General features: G+C 46.3%; 1 long non-coding RNA gene across 1 annotated transcript; it reads left to right on the top strand.

The window, feature by feature from the left end:
* The first annotated feature begins 5,954 nt into the window (after positions 1-5,954).
* On the top strand, positions 5,955-9,045 carry LOC121004230. The gene is made up of 3 exons (XR_005779677.1): positions 5,955-5,968; positions 8,336-8,345; positions 8,916-9,045. It is a non-coding gene; the product is annotated as an uncharacterized LOC121004230 (long non-coding RNA).
* Positions 9,046-11,792: the final 2,747 nt, after the last annotated feature.

The following is an 11,792-nucleotide window of genomic DNA, read 5'->3' as shown; positions in this document are numbered from 1 at the left end:
CCCCCTTTTTCATGTTTCTTACATGAGAAGTGTATCTCCCCTTACAGATATCAACTAGGCGACATTGGCAAAAACAGCTCACTATCTCGATTATATCCTTTACGAAGTATCGCGCACCTCGTGCTGCACCAACCAATTATGTCTTCTATCTTTTGACACAATACACCCATGCAACACACATCATCCATTATTGATCCATCTATTTCGTGTATTAAATAACATATGGTTACAGATCACCTTCTTTTTTTGCGATCACCTCTATATAATATTTATCATGTATTTATTTATATTTATTTCTATATATCTTTTTATGTATCTTATCTTCTAGTATTTTTTACTGATTTTTTTTTATTGATTTTCTTACTACTCTCCAGTGAATTCCACACTACCAAGTGTTTGGGGTATATCCCTCTCTATATATATACACATGTATATTCTTCTAATAACCAGAATATGTGTGTGTACATACATATTTATTCCTTTATATGAATCCATTCTAATTCAACTTTTTTTGTACAATCTATTTAATTTTATACCCTTTGTCCTCCACATGTGTATATATACACTCACCTAAAGAATTATTAGGAACACCTGTTATATTTCTCATTAATGCAATTATCTAGTCAACCAATCATATGGCAGTTGCTTCAATGCATTTCGGGGTGTGGTCCTGGTCAAGACAATCTCCTGAACTCCAAACTGAATGTCAGAATGGGAAATAAAGGTGATTTAAGCAATTTTGAGCGTGGCATGGTTGTTGTGCCAGACGGGCCGGTCTGAGTATTTCACAATCTGCTCAGTTACTGGGATTTTCACGCACAAACCATTTCTAGGGTTTACAAAGAATGGTGTGAAAAGGAAAAACATCCAGTATGCGGCAGTCCTGTGGCAAAAATGCCTTGTGGATGCTAGAGGTCAAAGGAGAATGGGCCGACTGATTCAAGCTGATAGAAGAGCAATGTTGACTGAAATAACCACTCGTTACAACCGAGGTATGCAGCAAAGCATTTGTGAAGCCACAACACGCACAACCTTGAGGCGGATGGGCTACAACAGCAGAAGACCCCATCGGGTACCACTCATCTCCACTACAAATAGGAAAAAAAAGGCTACAATTTGCAGGAGCTCACCAAAATTGGACTGTTGAAGACTGGAAAAATGTTGCCTGGTCTGATGAGTCTCGATTTCTGTTGAGACATTCAAATGGTAGAGTCCGAATTTGGCGTAAACAGAATGAGAACATGTATCCATCCTCTGATGGCTACTTCCAGCAGGATAATGCACCATGTCACAAAGCTCGAATCATTTCAAATTGGTTTCTTGAACATGACAATGAGTTCACTGTACTAAAATGGCCCCCACAGTCACCAGATCTCAACCCAATAGATCATCTTTGGGATGTGGTGGAACGGGAGCTTCGTGCCCTGGATGTGCATCCCTCAAATCTCCATCAACTGCAAGATGCTATCCTATCAATATGGGCCAACATTTCTAAAGAATGCTATCAGCACCTTGTTGAATCAATGCCTTGTAGAATTAAGGCAGTTCTGAAGGCAAAAGGGGGTCCAACACCGTATTAGTATGGTGTTCCTAATAATTCTTTAGGTGAGTATATAAAATGTACAAATTTTATAATCCTTTTTATATATATATATATATTATTCTCTTTATTGTATATGTGTGCATTTGGTTCATGGCATATATATATATTTGTGGTCATGGCTACGGCCAAGAGATATCCGAAGAACCCTAGGGAGAGAAACAACGGGAACAACCTAACCCAGCTAGGCGTGTCTTAGCTAACCTGACTAAATGGCTTGTTGTGTGCCCTAAGCCATGATCGTGGGTAGGCCTATAAGTGGGCAAAAACCAAGCCAAGTAGGGTAGAAAAGGAACTCGAATGGCATGTGCAAACTAATCCCGAAGCCAACTGCAAGGCGTCAGGGATCTAGAGCGAAAAATTTAGGGTGTATGAGGCAAGGCCAGAAGGAGACCTACAACCCATCTTGTGGATGACAAGGCCAGAGACATGATGCTCAATATTGCGCATACTGCCCCAAAGCGGAATGGAGGATCGGGAATACGTTGTGAAATGGATCATGAAAACCAAATGAACCTTGTCAAGTTTTGGTTCTACGGAGTACTGGCAATGCCCTAGCCTCAGGAGATTGTGGGACCGAAACCTAACTGCCTAGACTATGCAGGAATGAGGGCCAAAAAGAACTATGTAGATAGGAAGAGAATCCTTGAATAGTTCCCCAGACAACAGCTATCCGCTAGCCGTGGTCCGCGCGTTGTTCTACTGTGTGCCCCTGAGAATTGTTTTAACGCTTGAGACGAGAAGACCGACCTACTATCTGAATCTTCTACCATGAGGAAATGCTGAACTTTGTCTAAAACTCGATTCAACGTGGTTGTAGGGAGTCTGAGGTTAGTGCGGAAAGAAGCTATGAAGCCATAATATACAAGATTCTGTCTATGCCCTCCCATAAGTGAGGGAATGCCATTGCAATGAAGCTACCGGCGAAAATGAATTCCTGGTCTTGGTAAAAGGGCAAAGACTTTGCACTGGGACCTGGTTGGCAAGATATGATCGACTACGATCAGAGACTGAAATGCTAGAGGGAATTACCCTACTTGTTCCTCCTCTGGCAGGGCCTGAACGAAAGCATGAACAATTAAAGCAAGACGAAATATCTGCGTAAGACATGACAATGATGCTGTAGGGCGAACCGGATCAGTTTGCGGTCAAAACATAAAGTGAGTGATCAACATGGATTATTAGGAAATTAGGGAAGCAGGTATGTATGTGATACATATGGGCCAAATCAGCCCAGATGCACAGATGGACAACCAACCAGGCAATCAGCCCAGCAGGACTAAAAACAGTCATCGGGCCCACGAAGTCGTCATCGGGCCCACGAAGCCGTCATCGGGCCCACGAAGCCGTCATCGGGCAGAGAATTCTTTATATATTTTATAGCCGGCTTGATAATTCCTGGCTGTGTTGGAGAAGAGGGAATGTTGTACCAGGTTCCTGGCGTGAGAAAGGAGGGACTCTAATCCATCACCCGGGAATTGAAGACTGGGAGAGGGGACCCCGCGGGATCTACTTCTGGCATCACCTGGAAAAAAAAAAAAGGGGGTGACCCAGAAATACCATACCACGTAGCCCGGTGAAGGACCGACCTGGCAGTGCCAGGAAAAAGTAAACCAGGAAGGGACAGGCATGGGTGAGACGAGTGTGAAAGAGTAGGGGGCCTGTGCGGATCATGGGGAAGTATCGTAATGGATAGGAGGCTAAGCCTGGACGGATCCGCCGACAGCGGGAGACCCTGGAAAAACCCCGGATTAGTAGACATGCAGGGAGACCAGACCGGAACGTACCAGGTGGAGAAGGAAGAAAAGGGCCTGGACGGACCGGGGGTAATGATACATAAAAAATAAACCGAACGTACCCGTTCCCAGTAGAACAAAATCGAGTCGAGTCAGAAGGAGGAATAACTTAGGAGATGACAGCCTGGGCGATCCAGGAGACAGAGGTAGGCATGAGCCTGGGCGATCCAGGAGACAGAGGTAGGCATGAGCCTGGGCGATCCAGGAGACAGAGGTAGGCATGAGCCTGGGCGATCCAGGAGACAGAGGTAGGCATGAGCCTGGGCGATCCAGGAGACAGAGGTAGGCATGAGCCTGGGCGATCCAGGAGACAGAGGTAGGCATGAGCCTGGGCGATCCAGGAGACAGAGGTAGGCATGAGCCTGGGCGATCCAGGAGACAGAGGTAGGCATGAGCCTGGGCGATCCAGGGGGACAGAGGTAGGCATGAGCCTGGGCGATCCAGGAGACAGAGGTAGGCATGAGCCTGGGCGATCCAGGAGACAGAGGTAGGCATGAGCCTGGGCGATCCAGGAGACAGAGGTAGGCATGAGCCTGGGCGATCCAGGAGACAGAGGTAGGCATGAGCCTGGGCGATCCAGGAGACAGAGGTAGGCATGAGCCTGGGCGATCCAGGAGACAGAGGTAGGCATGAGCCTGGGCGATCCAGGAGACAGAGGTAGGCATGAGCCTGGGCGATCCAGGAGACAGAGGTAGGCATGAGCCTGGGCGATCCAGGAGACAGAGGTAGGCATGAGCCTGGGCGATCCAGGAGACAGAGGTAGGCATGAGCCTGGGCGATCCAGGAGACAGAGGTAGGCATGAGCCTGGGCGATCCAGGAGACAGAGGTAGGCATGAGCCTGGGCGATCCAGGGGACAGAGGTAGGCATGAGCCTGGGCGATCCAGGAGACAGAGGTAGGCATGAGCCTGGGCGATCCAGGAGACAGAGGTAGGCATGAGCCTGGGCGATCCAGGAGACAGAGGTAGGCATGAGCCTGGGCGATCCAGGAGACAGAGGTAGGCATGAGCCTGGACGATCCAGGAGACAGAGGTAGGCATGAGCCGGGACGATCCAGGAGACAGAGGTAGGCATGAGCCGGGACGATCCAGGAGACAGAGGTAGGCATGAGCCTGGACGATCCAGGAGACAGAGGTAGGCATGAGCCTGGACGATCCAGGAGACAGAGGTAGGCATGAGCCTGGACGATCCAGGAGACAGAGGAAGGTACGAGCCTGGGCGATCCAGTGGGAAATAGGAAAAAAAAAACATAGCATATGAATAAATGAACATACACATACAGAACGGCCCTGCTACCACTACATATCAGTACAGATGACGGCAGGCAAATGGTCAGCGTGCAATGACTGTGCATAGTGTCTAGGCTAAAGCTGTGTATTTCCAACCCAGGTGAGTCGTATTCATGTAAAACACAGCCCAGAATGCGCTCCAACGTGAGGATTTTGCACTGTATATGACCAGCTCCTAGCAACCACAACAAGGACTAGAGGAGCTGGTTTAGCTGCAAGCCACTATCAAGAGCAATGTCAGTGTGTGTGAACCTAATCTGCAAAATGCCGCTGTAGGAAGCATAGAGGAACCGGGAGGAGCGAGCACCGGTAAGTTTGGGCAGCAATGACACAGTACTAACCAGGACACCACCTGTAATTCAAAACACACAAGTCCGGCAGTGGTTCTCAACATGCGTTCCTACGCTGGAACGCACGCCGACCCCGCAACCGGAAGCAGGTAAACACATGAGCGCTGATCGGAGGAGCCCTGTGGATGGGATGGACTGAGGGAAGGAGCTTACCCGTCCTGGAGACGCGTACAGGCGGTGTACAAGCGGCGGACGACTCGGACTGCAGTAGTGAAAGCAAGTTTTTTTTTTTTTTTTTTTTCTTTTAAAGGAGACCAGTTTGAGTGAATATGAACCAGGATTAAAGAAAACCAAAAAAAATAAAAAATAAAATAAATCTCCCTGAGGTGAACAGAAAAGTAGGCCTATGGAATGTAACAGACCACGAGGAAAGGAACGTAAGCCTGAAAAGAACGCCGTTATGTTTGTCGGGAGAGAGGAACCAGAGCGGTGGGTGCAGACTGCCCCGTGAGATTATTGATGTAACAACAAATGGGGCTTTGGATGCGAGTGGTACCTAAAAAACATGGTATGGGCGCAGCTCTGAGTATGGGAATGGAGTATAGGACAAGATGTAAAAGCAGACATGCGGACGCAGCTTTGGATGTGAACGGAATATTAACTTGATGTGACGGCAGACATGGAAAGAACCTGTAGTAGCATAGGACGTGTGAACGCAGCTCTGGGTGTGAGTAGAGTAAACCTGATATATCGATAGACGAATGAATGCAACTCTGGTCGAGGGTGGAGTGAAAAAATGATTTGACAGCGTGGTGTGAATGCACCTCTGGGTGTGGCCAAGAATAAAATTGGTAGAACAGAAGCTCTAAATGTGAGTGGAGCATAAACATAATGTAACCGTGAAAGTGAATGCAGCTCTGAAACAAGCCTAGTATGAACATGTTGTGACAGCGGACGTGTAAACACAGCTCTCACAGTGAGCAGAGCAAACATGGTATATCAGTCGACGCATGAACGCAGCTCTGGTTGTGAGTGGAGCAAGGTGTCAACACCAGGGTGGTGCGTCCCGAGAATAAAAATGGAGTAACAGTAGTAGCTGTAAGCTGAGTACACAACATGTAATAACAGGCATGTAATACGGATCCAGCTGTCGGCTGGGTACGGAATGAGATGTAACAGTCAACAGGTGACCGCAGCTTGAATGTGAGACCAATCTGAGTGAATACGAACCAAGAGTAGGAAAGTGCTGGACAGAAAAGACGTGCGGATGCAGCATAAAGACATGAAATAAAAGCCAAAAGTGTAAATGCTGCTCAGGATAACAGCAGAGCATAAAAGTGTGGCAGGGTTTTTAAGTACATGGAGCAGTGAAATACATGAAGTCTAAGGATGGTGGTAGCGGGGGGAGGGGGAGACACAAAACCAAGTTGAAAAGAAATAGAAGTATTTAGCCCCAACGAGCAAACCTGAGGTAGCAGATTCTGAGGCGAAGCCTCCCGTTTGCTAGCAAAGTCGGTTCCAACCGGCCAGGAGAGACGGCCCCGGCCCAACCTACTTACATTGTATGGCGCTTGCATGCTACGGTAGCAGAGAGCAAAACAACAAGCTCTATCCTGGCTCCATGCTGCAAAGAAAGACTCCTACCACCAGAGAAGCTAGTTTGCTAATGACACCCAGCGGCAGCTGTGCACCTGAGAACCCACGCCTGTGAGTGAGGCTGTGGCTCGTATATGAAGAGCCTCCGCCCCTCCCACAAAAGCAGGCTGACTAATCAGCCTTACCAACATATATATATATATATATATATATATATATATACCAATGAGCGGGTACCTATTGATCTGAAGAGACATTATGGATTTAGAATGCCATTCTTTGTTTTTCTCCTCCTCCTTTCTCACACTACCATGTCATCAAGACAATAAGCCACTTCCGGTCTGAGGGTCGTGGCCACCATATATTTCCGTATAATTTCAGGTTGTGACCAAAACACCTGTTATAAGAATCCCACTCACCTTTTTTATATATATATATATATACTGTATATATACAGGGCCGTCTTTACCAAGGGGCAAAAGGGGCAGCTGCCCCGGGCCCAGTTGCTCCTAGGGGGCCCAAGGCAGCTGCCTCTTGAGCCCTGCTAGCCACTGCCCCGGGTGTCAAGCTGTCAGCTACACAGGGGGGTGCTGCCATGCCTGCCTGCACTGAGTCCAGGCATCATGATCGGACTGTGTTAAAGTTGTGTTTAGGACCTTAATGACATCATCACCATGTGACCAGTAACCTAGCAATTACTGGTCACATGGCTATGAGGTCATCACAGGTCCTGTTGCAGAAGTTAACTGTGGAGCTTTTTTGTGTGAAGATTACATCAGAAAAAGGTGACAGGGGCTGTTATGTTAATATACTGTAAACTACTGTATAGTGGTGGGCTGTATACTGTGTGGTGGGCTTGTATACTGTGGGGGGGGGGGCTGTATACTGTGTGGTGGGCTGTATACTGTGGGGGGGGCTGTATACTGTGTGGTGGGCTGTATACTGTGTGGTGGGCTGTATACTGTGTGGGGGCCTGTATACTTTGGGGGGGGGCTGTATACTGTGTGGGGGGCTGTATACTCTGTGGGGGGCTGTATACTCTGTGGGGGGCTGTAAACTGTGGGGGGTCTGTATACTGTGCGTGACTGTATACTGTGGGGGGGGCTGTATACTGTGGAGGAGGCTGTATACTGTGGGGGGGGGCTGTATACTGTGTGGGGGCCTGTATACTGTGTGGTGGGCTGTATACTGTGTGGTGGGCTGTATACTGTGTGGGGGCCTGTATACTGTGTGGGGGGGGCTGTATACTGTGTGGGGGGCTGTATACTATGTGGGGGGCTGTATACTGTGTGGGGGGCTGTATACTGTGGGGGCCTGTATACTGTGTGGGGGGCCTGTATAGTGTGGGGGGCCTGTATAGTGTGGGTGGGCCTATATAGTGGGGGGGCCTGTATAGTGTGGGGGGCTATACTGCTGTACTGTATACTGTGGGGGTCTGTATACTGTATACTGTGGGTGCGGTATAGTGTGGAATGCTATACTGCTGTACTGTATAGTGTGGGGGACTGTATCGTGTATAGTTTGGGGTGTTGTATACTGTGAGGTGCTGTCTACTGTGGGCTGCTATACTGCTCTACTATATACTGTGGGGTACTGTATAGTGTGGGGTGCTATACTGCTCTACTATATACTGTGGGGTACTGTATAGTGTGGGGTACTATACTGCTCTACTATATACTGTGGGGTACTGTATAGTGTGGGGTGCTAAACTGCATACTGTGTGGTGCTGTATACTATAGGGTATATACTGTAACACTAGGGTAAGCCGAGCCCTGGTCTCCTTCCTGCAGAGCGGTGCCCACTCCCAGCCTGAGCCCAGCTGCTCCGAGCACTGATCCTGAGCCGCTGGAGTCTTCAGAACTGGAAGTATTTACAGTCATTCACTGTACTCTACCAGATGTGTGGATTTTTTATGTGTGTGTTGTGGTGGAGGGCGTGATTGCCTAAGGTGTGGGAAGGCGGGATCTAGGGGGCCCAAGTAAATTTTTGCCCAGGGTCCAATCAATATTAAAGACGGCCCTGTATATATAGCTAAAAACCTCTACTATGAGCCCTTATAATCACAGCAGTGATGTGCTCTGGTGCGTTCCACGCTGGAACGCATACCGGAACTAACGTTATGTTGGACCAGGAGTTACCTCTGGTTCAAGTGCCTCGGCCAGCCGAATGTTTTTAGTGCACCAGACTCAAATATTACTCATACCGATCACTTACGCATACCGATCCACAATGATCTCATATAGGCAAAAGGGGTCCAACACCATATTAGTATAGTGTTCCTAATAATTCTTTAGGTGAGTGTATATCCTACTATAAGGGAAATAAGGACTTCTACCTTACTTCAGACGCCGGCAGACGGTTGGCACGCTTATCTGCCCTGCCGCACCCCATGATGAAGGCCATACGCTCTCCATGATAAACAGAATCTGGGTCGTTTTGGACTACCAAGTCCTGCTAAGTCTGCGCCACCTCAATAGATACCCCTTCCCTGCATCTGTTATAACCACACAGATGGTCTGAGAGCGGGGGTTTGCACTCTACCTTAGACCCTTGTCCCCTGACGAGTTAAGGGGTCTGTCATAGGTAGAAGTCCTTATTTCCCTTATAGTAGGATATATATAGTAGGATATATTCTCCAACGAAACGCGTAGGGTCTTTGAGCATATTTCCATACTAGTTCTTCACCCCCATACAAATAGTTAACCTGGGTCTGCAAGCCCCAATAGGGCCATTTCCCTGTCCCCACAGGGTCACCTGGGGTTATCTATTTTAGGGCTAGGTTCCGGACGGGGACACCCCTTGCGGGGATAGGACCCCGTGTTAGGAGGCACTTCAGGGCATAATAGGCCAAGTAGGGCATTAACAGGGACAGACTTTCCCTGTGGCCCTCTTGCACAAAGTGACCGCCAACTGGAGGACGTATCCAGACGTGAGAACACCTCCCCCTGGGTATTGGACTTGAAGGTACTTTCGTCCACTACCGGTAAGACCCACCCTTATCTCACCTTATGGCATGTTTATAGACCACGACAAACGGCCACGGTCTCCATTTTTGTTTATGTCTATAGGTCATACAGTCCACCTTCCGCCCCACTTTGAGACGTGAAGGTGGACCTGACCATCAGGCGACCTGCTACCCCAGGTTCCCTGTTGTTGTGTGTTTTGTTTGTTAGGGGTCTCCTTCCCATCATTGGGATCTTAAATTATCCTAATAAAAGTGGGGGCCACATTGCCAGACTGAACCAATCACGAGGGCCGAAAATAACATTTAAAGGGATATTAAGAACTGAAATATTGTATTTATAGTATATTGTACACACTGTATCTCTTATATACAGGTGAAACTCGAAAAATTAGAATATCATGCAAAGTTCATTTATTTCAGTAATGCAACTTAAAAGGTGAAACTAACATATGAGATAGAATCATTACATGCAAAGTGAGATATTTCAAGCCTTTATTTGTTATAATTTGGATGAATATGGCTTATAGCTTATGAAATGCCAAAGTCACAATTTTGAGGTACCCTAGATGAATAGAGTGTGACACTTTGAGCCTAGAATATTGAACCTTTTCACAAAATTCTAATTTTAAGCTGCATTAATGCAATTCCTTTTAATTTGCATTACTGAAATAAATGGACTTTTGCATGATATTCAAATTTTTCGAGTTTCACCTGTATATATAAAAATGAGTTTCTGTCTGTTCAGACGTCTGTCTGTCTGTTTTTATGCACGACCAAACGACTGAACCGATCTTCACCAAATTTGGCAAACCGGTACATCAGGTGTCCAGGAAGGTTTTAGCTCTTTAGAACATACCGTTCCTGAGATATTCCCCAAAAATTTACCTGCATTAGCCAATACAAGCCTGCAAGTCTTTCTCTTCAAATCCCAACTGCCATACACACAGTTTTTCTCCAGGTTTCGATAGCAACCCAGCCATATGTGATGGACGAACATCAGCTGGGACGATCAAATGTTCGCCAACCGCAAGTTCGCTGCGGGCCCCATTCACTTTAATGGCAGTCGAACCTCAAAAACCTTCAGGTCATTATCGCAGCCACCAAATACTTACAAGACGTGCACAAATCGTCCCACAACATGGACAGTGACATACCAGAGGGGGATCAATGGCAAAAATTCCCACAAATAATATGTATTCTAATCAGGGGCCATTTTTATGCATCTTAAAGGGAAACTGTCAAAAATGTGGCCTGCTGGAGCCTAGAAAGATTTAATTTTAGCCCCTCACTGGAGTACAGGCCCCAAACATTAGGCATTAACCGGACAGAAAACATCAAGTGATTATGTGGCTGGAGGTATATTAGACGGTCATTGAATATCAATTTTACTGCAGGCCAGTACAAATAAATGTCAAATACATATGTTTAAAAGAACAAAAAATATAAAATTTTATTAAAAACGAAATCCCCCCTCTTGAATAAACCCCAAATGATAATAGGTGAAATTCGATAACACGTGGTCGTCACAGGTGTTGAATTCCTCCAAGGCCCCAAAAATTATGCATTCACCGTACATAAAAGATCAAGTGATTATGTGGCTGGAGGTATATTAGACGGTCAATAGATATCAATTTTACTGCAGGCAAGTGGACTACAGGCCCCAAAAATTATTCATACAGACAAGAACAATTGATAATGTGGCTGGAGTTACATTAGGCGGTCACCGTATAACAATTTTACTGTTGGCCAGTTAGATTACAGGCCCCAAAAATTATGCAATTCAATGTACATAAAAGATCAAGTGATTATGTGGCCAGAGGTATATTAGACGCTCAATGGATATCAATTTTACTGCAGGCCAGTGTACTACTAGTGATGAGCGGCATAGGCAATATTCGAATTCGCAATATTTTGCGAATTTTTGGCCGAATATTCGCCATAAATTTGCAAATTCGAGAATTCGTGATCTCCAGTCCTTGTTTACTTGATTGCGAAAATCGGCAATGTAATATATTTGCAATAAATTCACAATAAATTCGCGATTAGAATATTCAACACTATTCGCAAATACAAATATATAGCACTATATTCAAAATATTAGCGAATTCTCGAAGTGGCGATATTCGCGATTAAAATTTGCGATTAAAATATTCGCGCTCAACACTATGTACTACAGGCCCAAAAATTTTTTACTTACCGTACAGAAAAGAACAATTGACAATGTGGCTGGAGGTATATTAGACGGTCATTGGATATT

Source organism: Bufo bufo, chromosome 6 (assembly GCF_905171765.1).
Source record: "Bufo bufo chromosome 6, aBufBuf1.1, whole genome shotgun sequence".
In the NCBI taxonomy this organism is placed as follows: domain Eukaryota; kingdom Metazoa; phylum Chordata; class Amphibia; order Anura; family Bufonidae; genus Bufo; species Bufo bufo.
This window is presented reverse-complemented; position numbering and strand designations above follow the sequence as displayed.